The sequence below is a fragment of the Palaemon carinicauda genome, unplaced genomic scaffold, assembly GCF_036898095.1.
Source record: "Palaemon carinicauda isolate YSFRI2023 unplaced genomic scaffold, ASM3689809v2 scaffold241, whole genome shotgun sequence".
Taxonomy (NCBI): Eukaryota; Metazoa; Arthropoda; class Malacostraca; order Decapoda; family Palaemonidae; genus Palaemon; species Palaemon carinicauda.
The window spans coordinates 66,827-91,500 of record NW_027170042.1 but is presented as its reverse complement, the minus strand read 5'-3'; the positions used below and the strand labels follow the sequence as shown (position 1 = coordinate 91,500).

General features: G+C 42.2%; 1 long non-coding RNA gene and 1 pseudogene across 3 annotated transcripts in view; both read right to left on the bottom strand.

The window, feature by feature from the left end:
- The window catches only part of LOC137636155 (uncharacterized), a 48,743-nt gene extending 46,991 nt beyond the window's left edge, over positions 1 to 1,752 (bottom strand). Inside the window, exon 1 of one of the 3 annotated variants that reach the window (XR_011042968.1) lies at positions 1,698 to 1,752. This is a non-coding gene — a long non-coding RNA (uncharacterized lncRNA). The remainder of the gene's footprint in view (positions 1 to 1,697) is intronic. The other 2 variants (XR_011042967.1, XR_011042969.1) reach the window with 2 other exon arrangements.
- Positions 1,753 to 9,474: 7,722 nt separating this feature from the next.
- The window catches only part of LOC137636153 (uncharacterized), a 52,147-nt pseudogene continuing 36,947 nt past the window's right edge, over positions 9,475 to 24,674 (bottom strand).

Here is a 24,674-nt window from a genome sequence, read left to right as displayed (position 1 = left end):
TGTTGAAAAAAAAACTTATGTATACTCCTGTTATACAGGACCAGATAAGCAGGCTGTAAAGTAAAGTATTTGATGTGTTTTGAAACAGAAAATACAAATTTTTATATATTTGAAATTCTTTTCCAGGAATGCCACTGTGGCAGGGGAAGTGAAGTAGTTTTCCTGCGTACACTTGAGACACGCCGCTTTGGAACAGAATAAGAGATGCCTTCTGGCCTACCTGTAAGTATGGGGTATTTTTCCGTGAATAGAATCGATGTTCGTACAATGTACATTACTGTAGTTGCGTACAATGTACATTACTGTAGTTGCATTATTTTATGAAATGAGAGTTGTTCCTACTCGGCGGTGTAATTCGAAAACTGTGACACTCGGGCCGGAAGTGTAGGGTCCTGTTCAGTTAGCACAGCGCCCTCACGGGACAAGAGAGCGTCTCCTCTCGCCGTTATTTAAAGGACTCTGGTTTGTGTGGCTAGGAAAAATATAAAATAACTTGAAAGTGTGATATTTGGAGTTGTTAAGAGGAAATTCTACACAATTGCTCAAGCAAAAGGGCGGATACTCACAAAGATAAAGTCGCCGATGGACAGCACGACCGATCAAAGCCAAGTCTCGTTAGACATTGAACAATTCTTCTGCCTTGTTTCTTGGGGGGAGCAGAGCTGTAAAAATCCCATCTCCTAACGGGAAGGTGTTTCAGTACAAGAGCTCATGCTCTTGCTAGTAGTGCTAGGTCTCACGCTGTGGCGGGATGTGGCAAAGACAAACCCCACACCCTGGAATCTTACAGACAAAAGTCTCTGCAGCACTAACTTTTCTCTTTACATTATCACAAACCAGGCTCTTGGACAGAAGGGAAATTAAAACTAACCTTAAATCTTGCTTGAGGGTACACTCGAGCGCACTATTCTCTCGTTTCTCTTCCTCTTGTTATTTTCCAGTTTTTATAGTTTGTATATGAAAGATTTATTTTAATGTTATTGTTCTTAAACTTCTCTTGTAGTTTTTCCTTATTTCCTTTCCTCATTGAGCTATTTTCCTTATTTGAGCCCTTGGTCTTATAGCATTTCTACTTTTTCAACTAGGGTTGTAGCTTAGCCAGTAATAATTAATAATAATAATAAACAATCAATATTAAAAAGAAACTCCAACAATCACACTTATTGCTATAATATTTATAACTAAATCAATTAGATAAAGCAACAATATTCAAATGAACCAACAAAAACATTAACAAAACTGAAAACTAAAACTATAACCGCAACCGGATAATATATAAGTATGTATATGTACATATGTACTGTATAAATTAAAACAGATACCGTCGTCCAGACGCACTAAGCCGAACTGTCTTTAACGGCACAGCCACAACTCTGTGGCAAAACATAACACTGTCGGGCAATCTGGCGCAACTGCCTCAGTTAATCGGTAGTAATCATTATCGTCGTCATCATCCATCCAGGAGAAATTATTTATACAAGCCAGGTCATCAAAGGTTATACAATCCTCAAGAGCAGTCTAATAAATGTCACTTATGATAATCCTGGCCAGGAATAATTAGAATTTAAAATGCAAAGAAAAAACACGTACGGACACTCCTAGCCAACTAAACTTATCTTACTATAATCAAAGATAAATAATAAACTTTCTATCATTCACAATCACCCCAAAAGCAAAGTAAACATTACTGTACTTACTGATATAATAGATAAACACTTCCAAAGCTGGTAGTAAAAAGGATGAATCCAGCAATTAAAGACACAACTGCCTCTGGCTGTAGTCAGTAAAAGAAAACCCTTTGCTCAAGACATTCACTACTGGTCTAAACTAGCTACAAGAAAGTAAACAAACAACCTTAATTATACCAGCAGTCTTTCTCACTACTAACAATCGTTACACTAATTACCCCCCTCTCTCTCTCTCTCTCTCTCTCTCTCTCTCTCTCTCTCTCTCTCTCTCTCTCTCTCTCTCTCTCTCTCTCTCACAAAAATATTTGGCAAAAAAAAAGAAAAAAATAGAAAAAATTAACATAAAAAGTTGATCCTCCACATACCTCACCCCTTTACTTTGCCAAATCCTTCTCACACAAACACATTTTTTCCTTACCCAATCATAGTCAGGAATGGGACCTTTGCTTTGAGTAACTGGGCCTTCAAATATTGTCTCTTTCACTTTTTCCATATCACTATCATTCGTTGCATTATTATGGTTCTCATCTATACTTCTATCATCTAGTATATCATGCACTATCCCGTCTACCTCATTCTCGTGCACTAATCAATGCTTGTAAAGTACGCTTAATTTACAGTCTTTTTAACTGACGAAAGCCAAGCAACATATACTGCTGTGCTTGACCAATTGAAAAACTTAATAACTCCAGAAACCTTCTTGGTTGATTTTGAAATAGCTATGATTAATAGTCTGCACACAGTTTTTCCTCAAACTCAAGTGTTGCTTTTTTTCACTCGAGTCAAAACATCCACAGGAAGATACAAATTCACAGGTTTCAGCTGCGGTACCAAAATGATAAAATAGAGTTTTCTGTCAAGATAAAAATGGTAGCTGCCATTCAAAGGCTTAAAGGCCGTTCGTGAATGGCACAGGCGAGGGACAGTGACATTGCCCTATCAAGCAGGACAATGCCCTAGAGACTGACCATATATATATATGATCAGCGCCCAAGGCCCCTCTCCATCCTAGCTAGGACCAAGGAGGGTCAGGCAATGGCTGCTGATGACTCGGCAGATAGACCAATAGGCTCCCCCAAATTCCCCATCCTTACCTTACAAGGATGGTGAGGTTTCAGCGACCAAAGAAACTAACGAGTTTGAGCGGGACTTGAACCCCAGTCTGGCGTTCACCAGTCAGGGATGTTACCACATCGGCCACCACTATTCCTTTTGTTTTATCTCATGATGTTTTAAAAAGCTTTTATTATTATTATTACAAGCTAGGCTATAATCCTAGTTGTCCTTTGGAGTGGTTACCCTCGAGGGAATAATTATTCTACACTCGATAGTTAGGTGCTCCTACCAATATGTGTAACAGCAGTTCTAGCTTTGACCAAGTCAATCTTCCGTTAAAGGACTGAGGTTTGTATAGTTGGGAAAATTACAAATTACTTTATATTTATGATATTTTCACTTCCCATTGTGGTCAAACATGGACTCCCAAATGGTAGACGATGTTGCGAGGTTGCTACCAATTGGTCCATAAAAATAACAAAAGATGTATTTGATACTGATGCTAAGTGGAAACTTATGTCCGTTATAGAAGTTATAAATTAGTAAATATCTTAATTGTTGTAAGGAAACATTTCTTACCCTTTTATCAAAAAGAGGTAAAAGGGTGAATTTTTTTTTGTATCTGATATAGAAAATTTCCAGCTTGTAGTAATGAGTCAATATGGGTTTTTTTTAACATGATTCAAGACAGTATGAAAAGTTCAGTACTGTAGTCCCTAACTTCCAAGGAGTTTTAGGTGTCTGGTTTTCTGCTCAGCACTTTCAGTGCACCTGATTTTGAGTGCTATAGGCATTACCTAATGGTCTTTGAAGTGTCCTTGCAACCCCCCTAGACTGGACCACCTTTTTAGCCTTCTACCTCAAGTCTATCGTCGCTTCCTTTCTACCGTCCAATCTCTTCCATGTTCAACAGTTTCAACTCGGCAATCAGGGGCTTTACTTGCCCCCAGTGCCAAGCCATATTATGGGGTCTTATGACTGACCGGACAGTACTACATTGGATTCTTTTCTCTGGTTACGGTTCATTTTCCCTTTCCCTACACATGCACACTGAATAGTCTGGTCTATTCTTTACAGATTCTCCCATCCTCATACGCCTGACAACGCTAAGATTACCAAACAATTCTTCATCGAAGGGGTTAACTACTGCACTGTAATTGTTCAGTGGCCACTTTCCTCTTGGGAAGGGTAGAAGAGAGACTTTAGGTATGGTAAGCAGCTCTTCTAGGAGAAGGACAGTCCAAAATCAAACCATTGTTCTCTAGTCTTGGGTAGTGCCATTTTCTCTGTACCCTTCTATATAATTTCTCTTCCTCTTCTTTTGTTAAAGTTTTTTTATAGTTTATATAGGAGATATTTATTTTCATGTTACTCTTCTTAATATATTTTATTTTCCTTTTTTCCTTTCCTCACTGAGCTATTTTCCCTGTTACGATAACTGTATTTTGAATATGTTAAGTGATGATTTTGTTTGAAATTCGGAAGATGCCAGTGTCGTCCGTAAAAATTGCAACGTGTATTGTATGAAAAAATCATAGAATTGATCACAGTATTTGACGGTTTACTATACATAGTTGCAGTATTTGACTTTACTTAAGTGGTCGTAGTATTTACCCGTATGAATATTTGCCTGTATTTAAATGGTTGTAATATTTGACTGTTTAAAATTTACAATAATGTTGAAATTTCTTCCAGATTCAGTGGTTCAATAAATACAACAAAAATCTGGCGAATTACATGAGGTCCCTCGGAGAAGGTTGCGGGTTGGATGTCACCCAAGACATAAAGCCTCCTAAAAATTTATACATTGAGGTAACCACGGTATTTTCTTCCTTATATATTCATGCATTTGAAGTACTGTAGTATGGTATAAATAACTTTGCATTTAACCCTTCTACCCCCAATGGACGTACTGTACTGGTACGTTTCACAAAACTCATCCGTTAACCCCCATGGACGTACCGGTACGTCCTTGCAAAAAAATGCTATTTGCATTTTTTTTTTCATATTTTTGGTAATTTTATGAGAAACTTTAGGCATTTTTCAAAATAATAAGACCAACCTGACCTCTCTATGACTAAAATTAAAGCTGTCAGCGCAATCTAAAAAAAAAATATTGCAGAACGTGTTGGGCAAAAAAAAAAAAACGGTCGGGGGTTAAGAGCTGGAAAGTTCCAAATAGCTTGGGGGTAAAAAGGTTAAAATCATGATAATGATTTTCATTTTTTTCAGAAGTTCAAACTTACAGCAAATTTTTTTTATTTTTTTTTTTATGTTTAACATGTTGATAAAGTCACTCTTCATGGTTTACATATGACAGATTTATTTTAGTCACCAATCTTTAGACATTTCATATTCATTATTCATTATTTCTCTTGCAGTTTGTTTATTTTCTTTCCATGCTAGGTTGTTTTTCCCTGTTGGAGCCCTTGGGCTTATACCATCCTGCTTTTCCAACTAGAGTTGTAGCTTAGCTAGTAATAATTAATTTTAGGTCAAGGCAGAATAATTACCGACAAGTAGCTACTGACATAATATCTCCATCTCTTAACATTTGCTGTTTTGATGGTTTTTTTTTATTTTTCTTATCAGAAGCATTTGCCGTCTGCTTATGGTGGAAACCCCACGTGCCGACACTTGGGTCTGCCCTGGTAAACCTGCTGGCCTGCTGTTGGCCCCCATCTCTTTTGTCCTTTTTTGCAGGGGGCACGATTGCTCGCAGTAATCCCCCTGTGATGAGTGTAGGTCATAGCCTCCTTTTATAGTGGTTTGATTACGGTCGAAGGAAAAAGAATTCTAAAAGATTGTCTTTAGAGGCAAATTTGCATAAGCTGTTCCTAAAGTGGCTTTTTAGCTCCTCTCCCCTCCGGCACTCAGACTGGTGCACTTTTTTTTATAACCTAACCTAACCATAGAGCCGAGCCCTCCAGAGGAAAACCAAGGAAGGTAGGAGACTTAAATTTGCCCACAATCCAGGTTCCTGAAGTAAGACTATCCACTCCCTTCATTGAAGGTAATATCCTTCCACTTCCTCGTCAATGTTCTCCATTGTTTATGTGGACGACACTTGCTGAACTCGGACCATCTGTCCTTTATTCTAGACGGCCTTGGCTCAGTCCTCTTCAAATAACGTCGTAGTGCCCTTACAGGACAGAAGAAAATCATCCTGATCTCTGGTCGCTTCTTTTAAGGAGATGTGTGCCATCATCATTCCTTTGCTAGTGTGAAGGATGAGCTCGCTAGTTGGCCGAAATTCTACAATCACTCTGCTGGTTGTCATTGTTGATGTATTTTCTCTTGAGCTGTTAGAAGAAGGTGGTGGGCAAGGGAAGCTTCCTTCGTGACAACTGATGGTGTATGTACTCATTCCTGCATAGGACCGGATAATGGTCGGTGGTGAAGAAACGACAGAAGAGACCCGAAAATCTAATTCAGTAAGCAGGGAATCTAACAGTCGCCATGTACTGTGCTCCTTCCGAAGCAGAAGTCCTGGATGTTAGGGCATCTGCTAACACCTCCAACAGCTTTTCTGCTGATGGGTCACCATCAATGCTCAAGGAAGGCCAAAACCTCCAGTGGTCCGAGCTCAGCAAGTGTCGTACCACTGGAAGTTTTGGCCTTCCTTAGGCATTGATGGTGGCCCATCAGCAGAAAATCTGCTGGAGGTGTTAGCAGATGCTCTAACATCTGCTTCGGAAGGAACACAGGACATAGCGACCGTTAGATTCAATGCTTACTGTATTAGATTTTCGGGTCTCTTCTGCCGTTTCTTCACCACCACCTGTCAGTGACGCAAGTCTTGAAGGCTAGATTATGTTAACAGCAGACGACCTTCAGCACCCCACTGCTTTCGGAAATATACTCGCAGGTCCCAGGACACTTTTACCTTTGGGCTGCTGGTAGCCGCTCAACTGGTAGTGTAGCGAACCCTCACAGGACAAGAAGCATCTAGTCTAAGATGGCGGTTGCAATATAAGTCCTAACATCAAAGGTATAAATGTCTGCCTCTTTTTCCTCTTTTCTTTCCTTTCTCTTGGGGTGCAACGGTTGTGCCGTCATTTGCTGTATCGTACGTCTAATGCAGGCAAGCCTCTCAACAGGGCAACTTTTCAATACATTTTGAGTGTAGAACTATATTCCCTATTCGTCAATAAGACATTCGTGCATTTGATGACTTTATTTGAGGTACATGCAACGAATGTTTGAAGCTGAAAAAATAAATGTACGTAATTACACACTTGTAATGGTTATAAAATTAAATAGGCTACCATACCTGTGACAGGCCATCCTGCTACATACATATCTATACATATAAATATGACCTTCCTGTGACATTCATGGATATGGGATATGCACTGTCATATATATTAATCTATGTATGTACACTGTGATGCCAGCTTATATTTACTGCCAGACCTCCATGAAATTACTCATTGGGAGAACTAAAATATGCCCATGATTAGCCTATCCAAATGTGTGACTCTCATGAGGCTGCTATGTAGCCCGCAATATAAATAAAACATGATGCCCCCTCTGGGTTCATAATAATGATGCACCCTCTTACACTATTACTTACAAATAAATCAAGATAATATTCATAAGATCATTGTAGTATAACAGTTCCAGTAGCTGAGGCTTCCCTTGCGAATCTGTTTATATCCCTGTTTACCTTTTGTGCCCCCAGGTGGCGAGCATGCCGCTTGGCCGCCAGATTTGACCTGCCCTAACTCATTATTCCACACCTATCCTCCTTATGAGGGGGAGGATGGACAGCTTTATACAAACCCAATATATATTTAGGACAACATAATCCTTTTCTGGATATTTGTTTCTCCATGATTGTATATCAAGTGGTGGCAGAAACCGAGTCTATCACCCAAGATAGCTTTTCCCCAGATTGTTAGAAGTTATCCGTTGAAACCTTTTACAAGTTTAAATGCTTTGACATCTCAGTATTTAAGCCATCCAGGTTAGTTATAGGAATTTCCTCCCTCTTTAGGAATGTCATCTATTAAAAGACTAATGTTTGTATTTGCGTAGGAACAAATCGCCAATTTCAAGACATTTTTAATTTTCTTGACTATGCAAACATGAGTACAAGTTTTACTTCCCACCTACACTTCTCCACTAGTCCTGTCATGGGCACAGTGGCTACTCGATGGACTATTAGGGCTTAGTGGCTACTCGATGGACTATTAGGGCTTACCTGTCACCTTTCAGTGATTACAACCATCTTGTTTTTATTTGAACAGGCAAACTTCCAGCTTTACCAAACCCATACTGCTATTAAAGAACTCAGGTTAATATAATTAGGAAATATACAAATGACTGGAAATTTAGATTTGGGATACTCAGTCTGTGTATATCTGGTTAAGTTACTTACCAGAGGTCCGATTCCCAAAAGCACCCCAGTAGTCTATGTGGAAAGTGAAATTATTTGAATACTATATGTTTTGCATTTGAAGTAGTTGTCTGAATCCACTTCAGTGATTACTACTTTTGTTTGGGTAATACTGTCATATAATCTATCAGTACTTATCAATTTATTCACATTGAACTGAAGCATAAGACTGTGACAGTATTACTATCTTAAGGGCACAGTTTTTGCAAATATATATAGTGACATCCCAGTTTTTCTCAGCATACTCTTAATAAAAATACCCAATATCTAACTTGTAAATTCTATAGTATAGGTTATTATACAGATTCTTACCTAATGGTATTCAAATATTTGGTAGTTCATTTAAGCTTAGAATGCTAAAGCAGGTTTTATATTTATAGTCCCTAATCTGGTTTAAAGGTTTTGTAGCTTTAACTACTGATGCTCTAGTTATAGTCGATTCTTTTTAGTGAGGCAGATTTGCACCGACTCGCAGTGGTGCCCTTTTAGCTCGGAAAAGTTTCCTGATTGTTGATTGGTTGGACAAGATAATTCCAACCAATCAGAGAGCAGGAAAATTTTCAGAGCTAAAAGGGGACCACTGCGAGTCGGTGCAAATGCGGATCATTAAAAAGAATTGAGTATAGTTCCCAGTGATAATTTTCAAATGTATGAATGAATTTCCTATTGGAGGCATTATTAGGATACAGTGTTGTAACGAGATTGTGTTGATAAAAGCAAAATGCTTTTGTCTTTAGGTTCAACTGGGCGGAGTTTCTTGGGTTCGACTTCTCTTGCTTGAGGGTACACTCGGGCACACTATTCTATCATATTTCTCTTATTTTTTTCAAGTTTTAATAGTTTATATATAAAAGATCTAATTTAATGTTGTTACAGTTTTCAAGATATTTGGATCGTTCATTACTTCTCTTGTAGTTTATTTCCTTGTTTCCTTTCCTCACTGGGCAATTTTCTCCCTGTTAGAGCCCTTGGGCTTATAGCATCCTGCTTTTCCAACTAGGGCTGTAGATTAGCTAGTAATAATAATATTGTAATGCAAGACTTGCCTACTTGGAAAACACAGTTTCATTCATATTGTTTCTCCTCAGGTCCGATGCCTTCAGGATTACGGTGAGTTTCCAATCGAAGAAGGCGACACGGTCATCTTACAGAAGAATATGATGCACTACCTACTAATGTCTCACTGTCAATAGATGTTTTAGAATATTTGATGGGTCTTGATCTTTTACTTTTATTAGTTTTAAACAATTTTATAGTTCATAGTGAACTTAAACCATGGTCTTTCTTGTCATAATTAAAATAAGGCAACTTTGTAATAAAACGTTAAACCTGAGAATATTATTTTACTGGAATAATTTCTTACATTAGATACTATTTTATATTTATTCACTTAATAAAGTAAAAGTAATGACTAAACGTAAGTGACGATGAGTTCATAAAATTATCTTCGTGCTCACGAAAGCAAATGATGGAACCTTTACCGATGATAATACAATCTAAGTATTATTTTGTTTATCTTTCTCAAAGATACTGTTTCTATCATCTTTAAACTGTTCTATCAAAGGTAAACTATTATAAAATAAAAGCTAACCTAACTATTCACATGGGTAAAAGATCCCATTAAGAACAAGGCTGAAGCCTAAAGTTTAACGTAAAATTAAGCTGTAAATTTTATACATGGAATTCTTAAATCAAAATCGGTAACTTATGTAGTCTCTGCGGTACATTCCGAGTCCTGAGCTACGCTGCGAAGACATATCTTGGGTATCGTAGTTTTCTCTGCTAAGCCGATACGGGTCGGCAGGCGTCCTGCCGTAGGGGCCTGCCGGGGCCCTATAAGGATCCATCACTGTTACACCGTAAGGGCCCAAAGATCTCTCCTGTACGCATCCATTGGGTCTCTGGCGTACGGATCTCTGTTGCCTTGCATCTGGTCATAGCCCGATCCGAGTCGTTCAAACACACTGTTCAGTGCGTTGTTGAAGTATCTGTCGAAATTTTGCCCCTGCATTTGTGGCCTCCTGTCATCCATGGGATACTGGCCCATTAAGCTCCCAGATGCTTCCCCCATCATGGATCTCGCTCCGCCGCCGTAGGATCTCCCGGCCGCTTACTTCGACCCCTCGACGTACTGGTGACGCGGATTGACATACGGCTGGTACATCTCTTTCCGGCGTTTTCCCGACACGCTCTGCCAGGTGCCATAACCTGTAACCTGCGATGCATCGGCTTCGTCGCCACTTCCTTCGTCCTCCTGTTTGGGTAAAATTACATCATTATTCATTCTTAATTTCAAATAGTTAACAATTACACCTTCAGTGTAGAAGCTAAGTTTCTAGATATGATGACCAGCACTTGACAATAGTGAGAAGATAACTACTCATGATTATGATAGCATAGATCACTAAATATAAATTAGATAATTGATGATATAAATATAAATTTTGCATTAAATGGGAATTTATATTTAGGTTATAAACTGCTAAATGAAACTGATAGACAATTACCTTATTAAATGTTCACTTAGAAATACCCTTACTTATGATTTTAATCAATAATGAAAGTTAAAAGAAAAAAATCTCATGGTAGTATCCGCAAAACAATATGTTTCAAAACAATATGTTTCAACAACAGATTTTCATACAAACTCATAACCATAACCACATTAGGTTACTTGTCAAAATATATAAAGGGATTTTGACGAAGGAAAAATCTATTTGTTCCAACACAAATACTTACCGAGAATTACTTCCTTAGGAGGGTCCTTGACCTCTCAATCTCGACCAAGATTTTCCCGCGCTACCCCCCTATCTCGCTCCATATAGTTTCTACCCCCGCCGCCAGGATAAGCCCTGCGGCCCGGATTAAGGCAGGTCACTGCTTTCCCGGGTCAGGATGCTCATTAAGTTCTTGGTCGTGAGATGTGAAACATCTCACCCTCTCGCTTAACTTTCGATCCTTTGGCGCGTTGTGATCCCACGTGTTTCCAGTGTGGGGACTTGTGTTTTTTCTGCGATAGTGCGTTTTCGTAAAGTGTTCTCAGTACGTTCCCCTTGCGTATATCCAGTGTTCCTGTAACTCGTTAGTGTTGGCTCTTCGTGTGCGAACGATGGAGCATGTGCGTCGTTGCCCTGGTCCTAGAGCAGGAAAGTCGTGTGGGGCTTTCCTCTCTAAGCCAGAAGTGGACCCTCATTCCCTTTGTTCCACGTGCAGGGGTAAAGTTTGTTCCTCCTCGGACACGTGTCCCGAGTGCGTGAGTTGGGACGGCATTCAGTGGGTACGGTATAGTACTAAGAAAAAGAAGTCGTCGAAGCGTTCCCCAAGAAAGCGAGTGGCGTGTCCTCTTTACAGTCGGTCAGTGATCGGTCCGACGAAGCCTCGGCCTCTCCGTCTCCTTCGCAGAGGAGTGGGCAACAAGCCCCCAGTGTTATTGTTAGCCATAGTGTTCTCCCCGGTGAACCCAGTGTGAGGGAGGAACCAAGGACTGGCCCCTCTGGAGAGAACGGAAGGGCCGCTAGTGCTTCGGGGGAATCGGGCCACGTGGCAGGGGATCACGCTTCCTCAGAAGACCCAGTGTGGGGCAGTGTGGCTATTTCAGACTCCCCCCCGCCCTCGTGAGCCGGTGCGTCGGGTTCTCCCCCGCCAGAGGACAACCACGCTAGAGTTTGACGCCCGAGTAGCGATGCCTTCGGGTGGAAATTGCCGAAGACTCCGGGGAGGTCACCGCTAAGGATGGACGTGTCCCTGGGTCCCTGGCCTCCTAGCAGGGACAGAGTAGACTCGGTGCCCTCGATCTCTACAGCAGTTCCCGAGGACTTCCTCCAGCACCCTGTCTCGGACGATCGACGGCGAAGAGCCTCCCCCGCGCATTACTCGAGCAGTCGTTACGCGAGGAACGTGGCGCCCTCGGACTCTTCGGAAGCAGATTCATCCTTCGGAGGAGAACGCAGGGAGAAACGGCACCGGAAGAGAGAGCGGACCGATAGTGATCGTTCCCGCTCCAGGTCGAGGTCGCGGCACAACAGGAAGCGCCCACGCTCTCACTCCCGTAAGTACAAGAGGGAGGTCTCTCTCGGCGGCGAATGGGTCTACGTCCCCTCAGGAGAGTCCAGAAAGCACCGCTCTCCAGACTCTCGGTCCAGTGAACGAGCCTCTAAGTTGTCACTGCCTACACACAGCCTAGAACCGCTCGACCTGCCACGCAGGAAGGACCTCGCTCTTAGGCACAAGTCCTCGAGGCCTCCGGTTCACCCCGCGCTTCCGAGAAGGCAGCCCGACCGAACCAGCCCAGCTGGGGCGGTCGTCGAGCAGGAAGGACCGGTTTCCGGGGTCGGGTCTTCCCACCGGGACCGTGTCCTCCTCTTCCAGAGCCTTGGGGCAGTCGAAAGGCCTCCCGGAGTCGGTGGCCCGCGCCCTACGGCGAGACCCACCCGCGTACGGGGCGCCCTACGGTTACGGGACGTCCTCCCTGGGACCGAGAGGAGAACGGCCGGTCTACCGCCCAAGCACGGCGCCCCTACGCCAAGCCGAGGCCTCGGTCGACGGAGGCGAGGCTTCCCCGTTGGAGGACTCCGCCTACAGAAGGGTGGTAGGCCTCGTCAGAAGGCTCCATGAAATTCCGGAACCCTCGGCGCCTAAGGTGAATGCCTGGAGGTCGAGCCTCTTGAGATATACTCACCGTGACGTCCTTCCGAAGTCCTCCCTGGCCCTGCCTCTCGCCCCAGACCTAGTACTGGGACAAGAATACATCGACAACTTGGTGGCCAGCAGTGCGGAGGCCCCCAAGTCCCAGAGTGCCTCCAAACTCCAGGGTCTCAAACTACAGGGCAAAGTTTATATCCCGGAAGGACGGCGCCCAGGTCCCTGTAGGGTGGACCCAGCCTTGGACATCCTGGGACAGGGCGGCTCGGACGAAAGGGCCTATTCAGCCCCTGTTTCCTTCTCACCCTCTGAAGCCGGCATGATGGAGGAGATGTCAAGAGATATGGTTAACGTCTCCTCATGGCTGGACTGGTGGGCCTCCACGTTGGTTAATGTACAGGCCTCCACAGACCCCGACGACCCTGAGCAACAAGGTCTCCTGTCGGACCTTCTCACCTCCGGGGGGAAAGCCCTCAAGTTTATGGCTTATCAGGCACTCTCCTTGACGGCCAACTGGGTCCTTCGAAAGCGGGACACAGTGCTTTCCAAGTTGACAAGAAAAATCCCGGACAGAGAGGCTCGAGTGATTCGTAGCCTACCCCTAGGAGGCCAGTCGCTGTTTCCGTTGAAGGAACTAGAAGTGCTGATGGAGAAGGTGTCAGAGGAGAGAGGCCAACGTCCCCAAACAAACATCCTCCAGGAGGCCTCCTTACAGGAGGTCAGTCTCGGATAGTGCCGTGACCCCTCAGGCTATCCCCAGCTCTTCGAGGGACGCCCCCGCCTCCTCCTGGACATCAACTCCACAGCCCTCACGCAGGGGAGCTCCAGCTTCTGCCAGCTCCTTCAGGTCAGGTTTCTCAGCATCGAAGAGAGGCAGATCAGGCCGCCCCTCTAGGAGAAGGTAGAGGGAGAGGCCCCCTACTCCCGCCCAGGCCTCGGGTTGGGGGATGCCTCAGACCATATTGGCAAGCATGGAAAACGCATGGGGCAGATGCTTGGACGGTGTCCGTCCTGAAAGAAGGCTACAGGATCCCCTTCATAGCGGATCCACCCCCTCTTATTCCAGCCACCCAGACAGAATGGTTGGCTCCCAGGGACCCGTTGAAAAGGGCTACCCTGCAAAAAGAAGTTTCCTCCATGTTGGAGAAGGGAGCCATGGAAGAAGTCCTTCTCCCAGGGCCAGGCTTCTACAGCCGCCTGTTCCTGGTGGAGAAAGCAACGGGGGGGGGTGGAGACCGGTGATAGACCTGTCGGCCCTCAACAAGTTCGCCAAGAAGACGAACTTCAAGATGGACACCCCAAAATCCGTCCTGATGTCCTTGAGGGAGAAAGATTTTATGATGACGGTCGACCTCAAGGACGCGTACTTCCAAATTCCGGTCCACCTGTCGAGTCGGAAGTTCCTCCGGGTAAAATGGAGCTCCCAGATCCTGCAGTTCAGGACCCTCTGCTTCGGACTGTCGACGGCCCCTCAAGTGTTCACGAGGGTCTTCGCGACAGTCTCAGTATGGGCTCACGAACGAGGTATCCGCCTCATCAGATACCTGGACGACTGGTTGCTCCTTTTCCAGCTCAAAGGCCCTCTTGGAAGAGCAAGGGAAGGACCTCCTCCGGTTCTGCAGGAGTCTGGGAATCATTATCAACCTGGAGAAATCGAACCTAACTCCATCCAACAGAATGGGGTACTTGGGGATGACGTTGGACACCGTGCAGGGGAAGGCCTTCCCCTCGGAAGACAGGATACAGAACCTCATCAAGATCATTCAGCCGTTCCTGTCGGAGCTTCCCAGGAAGGCGAAAGACTGGCAGAGGCTGATAGGTCACCTGGTCTCATTAGAGAAACTGGTTCCCCAAGGGAAGATACGGCTCAGACCCGTACAATGGAACCTCAAGGCTCTATGGTCCCAGACAGGCTCTCAGAAAACATCGATTCCGGTCCTTCCGGACACGAGAGCAGCCTTAAAATGGTGGCGATGCCAGTCGAACTCCCTCAAGGGGATGCCCCTCGGGTCCTGTCCCCCCGAGTTTCTCCTGTTCACAGACGCCTCCAGCCTAGGGTGGGGAGCCCACCTGCGGGAGGAAACAGCAAGCGGGACCTGGTCGGAGACCGAAAAGCAACTCCACATCAACGTCCTGGAGCTAAAAGCAGTACAAAAGGCATGTCTGCACTTTGCAAGTCGGTTGAAGGGAAACACCGTGGCCCTAATGTGCGACAACGCCACGGTGGTAGCCTACATCAAGAAACAAGGTGGCATGAAGTCGAAGGAACTATGCGACCTCACCGTAAACATCCTGCATTGGGCGGACGAGCACCAGGTGACACTGCTAGCAAGGTTCATCCCCGGGAAAAGGAACGTGCTAGCCGACGGCCTCAGCAGGATAGGTCAGATAGTAGGGACGGAATGGTCCCTACAGCCAGAAGTGGCCAGACTCATCCTTCAACGCTGGGGCTCCCCGGTAATGGACCTCTTCGCAACGAAGCTCAACGCCAAGTTCCCGGTTTATTGCTCCCCGGTACCAGACGAAGGAGCAGCCCTAGAAGACGCCTTCCAGCACAAGTGGGACAACCTGGACGTATATGCCTTTCCCCCCTTCACGCTGCTAAGGCAGGTGCTCAACAGAGTAAGAACCTCCCAAAACCTAAAGATGACTTTGGTAGCGCCCTGGTGGCCGGAGAGAGTGGTTCGCGGATCTAAAAGACCTGGCAAGCCACCCGCCGTGGCCTCTGCCCCCCAGGTCAGATCTACTGAGTCAACCTCACTTCCTCAAGTTCCACGACAACCCTCTCTCTCTTCGCCTTCACGCCTGGAGACTATCGAGCGGCTCCTGAAGAAGGAGGGGTACTCCTCCTCCACAGCTAAGAGGATGTCCCTATACCTAAGAAAATCCTCTACCGTGGTCTACCAGGCGAAGTGGGCCGCCTTTACGAAGTGGTGCGCGGCAAAACACATAAGACCTCTTAAAGCCTCGGTCCCTGACATAGCTGACTTTCTCGTGTACCTTAGGGATAAAATAGGGATGTCAATCCCAGCTATTAAAGGAGTACGAGCAGCCTTAGGCCAAGTCTTTCTCCTGAAAGGCATCGACCTGGGGACCTCGAGACACATAGGGATGCTGATTAGAAGTTTCGAACAATCCTGTCCTCCTCAAGCCAGGAGAGTGCCCAGATGGGACCTGGCCAAGGTCCTGAAAATGTTGTGTCGTCCTCCCTTTGAACCCCTCAAAGATATCGGGGACAAAGATCTCACCCTCAAGACAGTCTTCTTGCTAGCCTTGGCTTCAGCTAAGAGAGTAGGTGAGATCCACGGTCTCTCCTACGACGTGGCACACTCCAAAGGGTGGAGGGAGGTATCCTTCAAGTTCGTACCCTCCTTTGTAGCAAAGACTCAGAACCCAGCAGTCTGGGACCCGAGGTTTGAAGGTTTCTCAATTCCGGCCATCCCCAAGACAGGCAATACGGAAGACCTGAAGTTATGCCCAGTCAGGACGATCAGGAAATACCTGGAAAGGACGGCTCATCTCCGCCCAGGTGCCAAGAACCTCTTCGTCTCTTCAGGCGTTAATGAGAAGCAAGTGTCCAAGAACACTATTTCCTTCTGGCTGAGACAAGTCATCACTAGGTCTTATGAAGAGGACAAGGTGGCAGTACCAGGCACTCCCTGCCCCCATGACATCAGAGGCCTGAGCACTTCCTTGGCCTTTGAGAGAAACATGGCAGTGGGGCAGATCCTACAGGCCTGCACTTGGTCACACCAGTCGACCTTCACGGCCCACTATCTCAAAGACTACTCAAGAAAGTCTTTGGATGGATTCTCCATTGGGACAGTCATCGCCGCCCTCCAAGCTGTGTAGCGGCAGGCTAGAAGACGTCCCCAACAGTGAATAGACTCGTCCCTACTTCTTCAGGAGAAGACTCAGTCGAGAAGATGTGAAGAGGTAAGTCTTAAAATATAAGCGTAAGGTTTCCGCTGTTACCCCCTATCCGCTCTCTGTACCCCCGCATTCCGTAGCCCTCCAGGCACTATGTGCCAGACCAAGTGGCAGAATGGCTCTCCCGCCTCCTAAAGTATAAGTCTCCTAAGGAAGTAATTCTCGGTAAGTATTTGTGTTGGAACAAATCAAAAATGTTAAGTAATTTTTATTTTTCCTAACATACTTACCGAGAATTACTTTCGGGTAATGGCCCTCCCTTCCGTCCCCGAGTGCCATTCTTCCATTGCCGGGTTGGGCTAAACGGCGAACTTAATGAGCATCCTGACCCGGGAAAGCAGTGACCTGCCTTAATCCGGGCCGCAGGGCTTATCCTGGCGGCGGGGGTAGAAACTATATGGAGCGAGATAGGGGGGTAGCGCGGGAAAATCTTGGTCGAGATTGAGAGGTCAAGGACCCTCCTAAGGAAGTAATTCTCGGTAAGTATGTTAGGAAAAATAAAAATTACTTAAAATTTTTTATTTCTGGGCTCGACCTGTGTCGCTCCGTGAAATGCACCTTATAGCACCATTTCTAAGGCATAAAAATTGCTAAATATACCAGAGAAAAAAGGAATGCATGGAATGCCAGGAATTAACCCAGCTCGCTCACTTCGATGAGTGTCGGTATAGATACTGGGGCGTGATAGAACAACGACCATAGGTCCCTCACCAGTTAGACCAACGTTTATAGGTCCCTTTGCAGACTGAAAACTAGTGTGGTAAAGTTGAAAAATATAGATAGAAGCTGTGAACTCATGCATTTTGAAAACCTCATCTTGATAGAATAAACTCTTCATTGATGAAAAGCTAAATGAAAGAATAAAAATAGATAAGGAATATAATTATCTCTAAGTACAAAATTGTTGATGATTAACTCTTAAGAAACAGGCAAGGCAGATTGAAAAGGGTCACTATAGATGATTAACTAAAACAAAAGCATGAATAGGTAAGGCAGATTGAAAAGGGTCACTATAGATGATTAACTCTTCAAGCAAAAGTATGAACAGGTAAGTCAGATTGAAAAGGGTCACTATAGATGATTAACTCTTCAAGCTAAAGTATGAACAGGTAAGTCAGATTGAAAAGGATTGCTAAAGGGAAGCAAACAACAAGAATATTAAAAATTAAAAGTACCCAAGGTTCTGCTACACAAGCATCTGAAGGCTGGAGACAAAACAGTGGTACAGTATCTCAAAGATCGAAATGCTTTTGACGTGACAGAGGAAGGAAGAAAAGTGGATAAGAAACATCGTAGATACTGTAAACAAATAATAATGGCCAATCTTGTAGGAAAACTTGGGAGTATCTTAGAGAAAGGAGACTGGTGAAGTATCAGACCTGACCGAGTTCAGGAAGTAAGGGCATTGGACAGAAGAATGGGTATGCAAGCTCCATATTATCATCAACATCTCTTTTTAACTCCATTAGAAGTATGTTGATGACATCCATGCCGAGGGAATACTGCCTGCTGGCCATCATTGAAGATAAATTCAAAATAAATAGAAAAAAAATTTGCAAAAAATAAAAAAATTCAGAAATTAGCATTTGAGGGAAAATGGACCTCATGGCAATATATGGCATCTAAGCCAAAACCAATGTCATGCAAGTGGTAGACACACCATCCACCCACACTTTCCAACTATAAAGAACCAAACAAGTATCAACACTGTTCGACAATTTATAATTATGTAATAACTTTGCTGTTTGATCACTTACCCCTTTAAAGGTATTTCAGGGTCGAGGTCGACCCCTGGGGGGGGGTAAAAAAACGGGGAAGGAGGGAAGTTAGACGAAAATCAGTCCTAAAGCAGACAATGGCATGTAGACTAGTCACCCCTTGCAGGTCGATCACTTCCATATTCGAGACAGCTGATGATTTATGGGGAAAAAACAGGTTTTGAAAATGCTGTAGGGGTCGCATACCTTTCCAGGGTTAAGAAGAAGACTTTCATCTCCTCTTTAAAATGCTTCAACCTCAATGTGATATTTCTTAAAATTCACTAATATTGTTTGACTCTAAAAAAAACTTTAATCTCATTATGATATTCTTAAAATACATCAAATTTGCCTCTTTTCAAATAAAATACTTCAATCTCTTTCAAAATACTTCAATCTCTTGGTAATAAGATTTCTTAAAATACACAAATATCGTTTAAAAAAAATACTTCAATCTCTTAATAATTTTTTTTAAACATTTCAACTTCCATTTTAACAAAATATTACAAAAATATAAACCTAATTTCAGGCATTGATTGATTAATGAGTTTTCTGTCATTAAAGAAAATCAGTTCCTTTTTTTGACATTTATTTCCAAATGAGACCAAATCCCGGTCGGATATGAGGTTTTCAAAAATATATTCGACCTTTTCCCTTTATTATTATTATTACTATCCAAGCTACAACCCTAATTGGAAAAGCAAGTTGCTATAAGCCCAGGGGCTCCAAGAGGGAAAAATAGCCCTGTGAGGAAAGGAAATAAGGAAATAAATAAATGAAGAGAACAAATTAACAATAAATCATTCTAAATTAAGTAACAACGTCAAAACAGACATGTCATATATAAACTATTAACAACGTCAAAAACAAATATGTCATAAATAAACTATAAAAAGACTCATGTCCGCCTGGTCAACAAAAAAGCATTTGCTCCAACTTTGAACTTTTGAAGTTCTACTGATTCAACCACCCGATTAGGAAGATCATTTCACAACTTGGTCACAGCTGGAATAAAACTTCTAGAGTACTGCGTAGTATTGAGCCTCGTGATGGAGAAGGCCTGGCTATCAGAATTAACTGCCTGCCTAGTATTACGAACAGGATAGAATTGTCCAGGGAGATCTAAATACAGTGCAATAGTGAAGAATTGTTTGGTAATCTGAGTGTTGTCATGTGTATGAGGAAAAAGAAAATGTGTGAATAGGCAAGAAAATTCTGTGTTTGTGTAGGGAAAGGGAAATCGAGCCGTAACCAGAGAGAAGGATCCAATGTGGTATTGTTGATCACACAGTAGGATATACAAGAACTTGCATCTGCTTGATTTGGGAGATGCAACAAGAAAATCACTTCAATAAGTTGATGGCAAAAGGTAGAGCTTAGTAATGCCAAGGACGAGAGCATCTAAAAATAAATCTTGGGTTAAGGCAATGATTTTATATAACGCTGAGGTTTGATATTGATGTGTTCAGGTTAATTAGAAAAAAACCTTATTTTACGTTAAGTAAATAATTTATAGTATTCCTGTTCATGCTAGAATTTCCATAATATTTTTCTATGTTGAAGGTAAGTCGAGTAGAAATTATCATGTGGTATTATGCTCTCGTTAACTGGGAGAGGAAACCACGTTGCTAAAGCGGGAATCACACTATTCATTTCTTGCTCTAGGTTCCCGCCAACCTCCAGCCGATGCTCGCGAGCGAAAGTGTTGTAGAGTCACACTGCGATCTCGCGGTTCGTGGAGCAAATAGGAAAATGTGTTAAACAAAACAGTTCAGTTGACATCATCATGGTGCCCACAAATGTTCCGTCTGTTGCAGTAATATGTTTTCACGGAATATTACGTCAACTGAAGAATTCTAAAACTACCACAGGATGAACAAAGCAAATTTTTATCATCTCTTGATGCTTGTTGGACTCAAGATAGCCAAGCAAGGGGACGTTCTATTTGCAGCAGCCATCGTGTTTGTTTACATCCAGTCATGCTTGGGGTTTGTGCTCGCTCCTTCCTATCCAGTCGAGAAGCCAAAACCTCGAGCAAAAAGCTCTCGGTTTCCCATTTTCGGCAGCAACAACTCGCTGCTGACGGAATAAAGCCTACTGTGATTCCAGCTTAAGTCGTCAAGAATGTGTGTGAATCCAGATGACAACTAGGTATCCAATGCATTATCTGGACCAGTTGAAATTTCAGTTTCCTTGCAAGTATAAAGCAAAGAATCATAAGAGAAGGAGGACAATATGTACTACCTTTGTAGATCACTACCCATGTCGCCAATCATCATGACATAAACACAACATGATGAAATATTATTTCTTGGCAATTACCAATATCATTTGGGCTTCTTAATTATATTGCTAGAAATGCTGCCTATAAAATCGCTGAGCTTGTAAACAAGAAGAGAATTATTTTTATTATTTTCACAAAGTGCTGTTAAACTACAATATTTTTCTTTACAGTACTTAGTAAAATTAATAAAAATGCACTTAACTGCATGTTTACAAGCGCAGCAACTTTATTTTACAAGCAGTATTGCCAACAGTTTCTTTTGAGCTAATGACAGCGTTACCTGTTACAAATGTACAGCTTTCAGAGGTCTCCCTAGCTTCCAAAGAAGTACAGTATACCGGAATTAATGAAGCCAGCTGTACCTTGCGATGCTGCTTCTGATAATGTTACTTCACACACATATGCCTAATCAAAAAGAATCTTTGTCTAGGGAAATGATCAAGTGGATTGAATATCTAAGCTTCCCAGTTCTGAGTTAGATTCTCAAAATGAGAAAGGCAAACTGGAATAGGAAAGTGGGGGGTTTTTGCACAGTCATGCATCTCTATCTATTTGCCAAGGCACTTCCTCCAATTTTAAGGGGTAGCAGAAATCAAACAAATGAACAAAAGTGGACCTTTTCTCTATACGCTCCTCCCAGTCATGTAGGAAGAGATAAAAGGAAACAGAAGAGAAAAAGCAAAGGACCTCCAACACTAGTTACAAATGCTGAAGAACCCCCACCACTAACTGCGAACCAAATACACCCATAAAGCGGGAAAATCAAAACTTCTAATGAAGATAAATAATTATGCACTCCCAAATGCATTCTTGAATTACCGGCAACTACTTCGCTTTCAAAGAAATGCCTAAAGAGCACAATGAAGAAATTGTGATTGAAATCCAATCACTCATTATATACGCCTTCACCTGGTGTCCAAGTAACGTAGCCAATGCTCATGGTCCGCCAACCACCAAAGAGCAATGGAAAGGCCTAAATGAATCTCAGCTACAGCTTGTATTTGCATCCTAGTAGTGTAGCCGATGCTTTGGGTCCACCAAAGAGCAATAGAACTGCCTAAATGGAGCTCCTCGGCTACAGCAACAATGCGTGGATTGTCAAGTTGTCTCAAATAATATAAATATGCATGTCGAGGGTCACGGACACGGAGGTGGATGGGGGAAGGAGAGGAAGGCGATAGTTCAGAAGGAAAGACAAATAGTAAATGATATGAGATGGAAAAATGACTAAGAGAAATGAATGCTCATGATATTAGAGAATGGAGAAGGCTTACACGAAACAGCGACCGCACATAGGGGTAAAGGCTGTAGTCAAAGAGGAAAAGGACTTCACTGTACATAAATACATATGATCCTCGTTCAAAGGGAGTCGATCTTTGCTTCTCGGCGACGAAGCCCCGAGTGGAGATCGAACTTTGGAACAACTAAGTTTGGGTTTCCAACAGTCCAACTAAGCTACCACCAGTCACATTCTCCCTTTGCTCAAGTAATGGCACGAGTAAAACACAAGGTTTGTATTTGTGTGAGGATATGATCGACCGACGGGTGATTTATACCCGCTTATCAAACCTCTAAATTAGAAAAAATACTTCAATCTCTTTCATTAAGCAATCTTAAAATCAATTTGGATGCATGAAATATATATTGTAAATCGGTTGTCCATAGCCATTAAGAAATTATATTATCCAATCAACAATAAGATAAGAAATAAAGTAAATTTTAAAAAATTCTATGGTACTGAAAGCTAACATTTTAAAACCATGTATTCTATCTACCATGGCAATTCCTTCAATTTTGGGAGGTAGACAGAAAAAATCATCTATAATTTATATATGGTGAAAACGGTGCGGTTACATGAAAAAAAATGGAAGATCAGCTCTTCCATTTGAAGAGGAAAAAGAACCTTTATATTTGAGATTATTATTATTATTATTACAGTTTATTACTATAAAGTCCGGGCATAAACTGTAGAAAATTTCTTTTCTTGACAAAGAAAATGATATTTCTATTAAAGATCCCATTAAAATAAATATAAATTGTGTTAAAGATATCATGGCACTGTTAAGTAAATTTTAAAATCATCTATAATCTACATATAGTATAGGGACAGCAGTAGATCTATACGGAAATTAATTTAAGACCGGCTCTTCTATTTTGAAGAGGAAAAAAAGTCATATTTCTGTGATCATCATTATTATTATTATAAAAATTTGCTACCGTAAAGTCGGGCCATAAATAGATGTAAAGTTCCTCTCTCGACAAAACAACCAATATTCTAGTTATAAAATGATCCTATTTAAGAAGAAATAAAGAGAAATTAAAAAAATTTCAAGGCATTATAAGTTAATTTTAAAACCATCTATAATTTAAATACATACAGTACTGTATAGTGAAAACAGTGCATCTATACGGAAACTAATTGAAGACCGACTTCTAATTTGAAGAGGGAAAAAACCCAATCTTTTTTAGATTATCATTATTATTATTACAGGACTATTACTACAAAGTCCGAGAATAAATTGACAAGTTTCTCTCTCGACAGAGCAACCGATATCTGCTGTTACAAACATTAGCGCACCTCCCTTCAAGACTGCACAAACTTGCTCCTACTTTTCTATAAAGTTAAAACTTAAAAGTAAAGGGTATGTCAACAATTTTATACAAAAATTTACAGCATTGTAGTTCCAACTAGCATAATAATCCCACCGACCGAAGCATGTTATTAATCGTCAAAAAACCCATCTACGTACCTAAGTTTTAACCCAATAAAATAGTTCATCCAATAGAAGATGAACTAAAGGCTATCATTAATGAAAAATAATGAATCTTATATTCATTTGAAATCTGTAAAGCCGTAAGAACTAAAATCCCATTGTGATGTGCTAAGGATAAACCAAGTGGTTAGATCATCTAAATCATGGGCTCCCAACCTTTTTGTCCTTCTGTGCCCCTTGGGCTTTTTTAGCTTCCTATGTACCCCTAAAACTGATGATGAAAAATACAATGAAATTGACAGTGATATAATATCTTTCAATCTTATTGCAGATTAAATCATGCACTGCACAGTACAGGCCATTCTATCAGATCTAATGTACCCCCTGAAGGGTAAAAACGTACCACTGGTGGTACACGTACCCCAGGTTAGGAACCCCTAATCTAAATAAGTGTCCGTAGACAAGGCTTAAATTCTAGATATTTTCAGTTATCTACAAAATAATCATAAAAAAGGATAACAATACTCACGTCTTCACTACTGCCCGCTTGATACTCGCCCTCGGGCTTGGCGGGTAAACGTTTGAAGTAATCTTCGTCGCGAGGCAGCGGGTTACCTGCATCGAGAGATCACTTACGGGTTAATCTAATACGTGTAGCCGAGGCCTGCTACTATAGACATGTAGGATAATGAATGTTTGTTGGCTAGGAAGAGCTAGGGATTAAATTAAGACAAATGAATGAATTACAAGGTTCTAAATATCATGGGAACAATTAAACTGTAGACTTGGATCAGATGTGAACTCAACACATTATTCCTTGAGAAATTTAAAAAACAAATCTTTAATGTTTAAGCCCATAATAAAAGATAATTAAACCATTACTGACAAAGATATCATTATCATAATGAATATTAATACTGTTCTTAATATATTCCATTTTAATTGGTCATTACGTCTCTTATAGTTTATTTCTTCGTTTCTTTTCCTCACTGGACTATTTCCCCTGTTGGAGCCCTTGGGCTTGTAGCATCCTGCTTTTCCCAACTAGGGTTGTAGGTTATGTAGTAACAACATCTTTAACCCCCATTGAACAAGCAGTGTGTTACGAGCACAGGAGCTACGAAGGGAAAACATTCTTGCAAAAAAAAAAAAAAAGAATGGCATAAACCAATAACCAATGAAAATTAAACACGAGAATAAAAA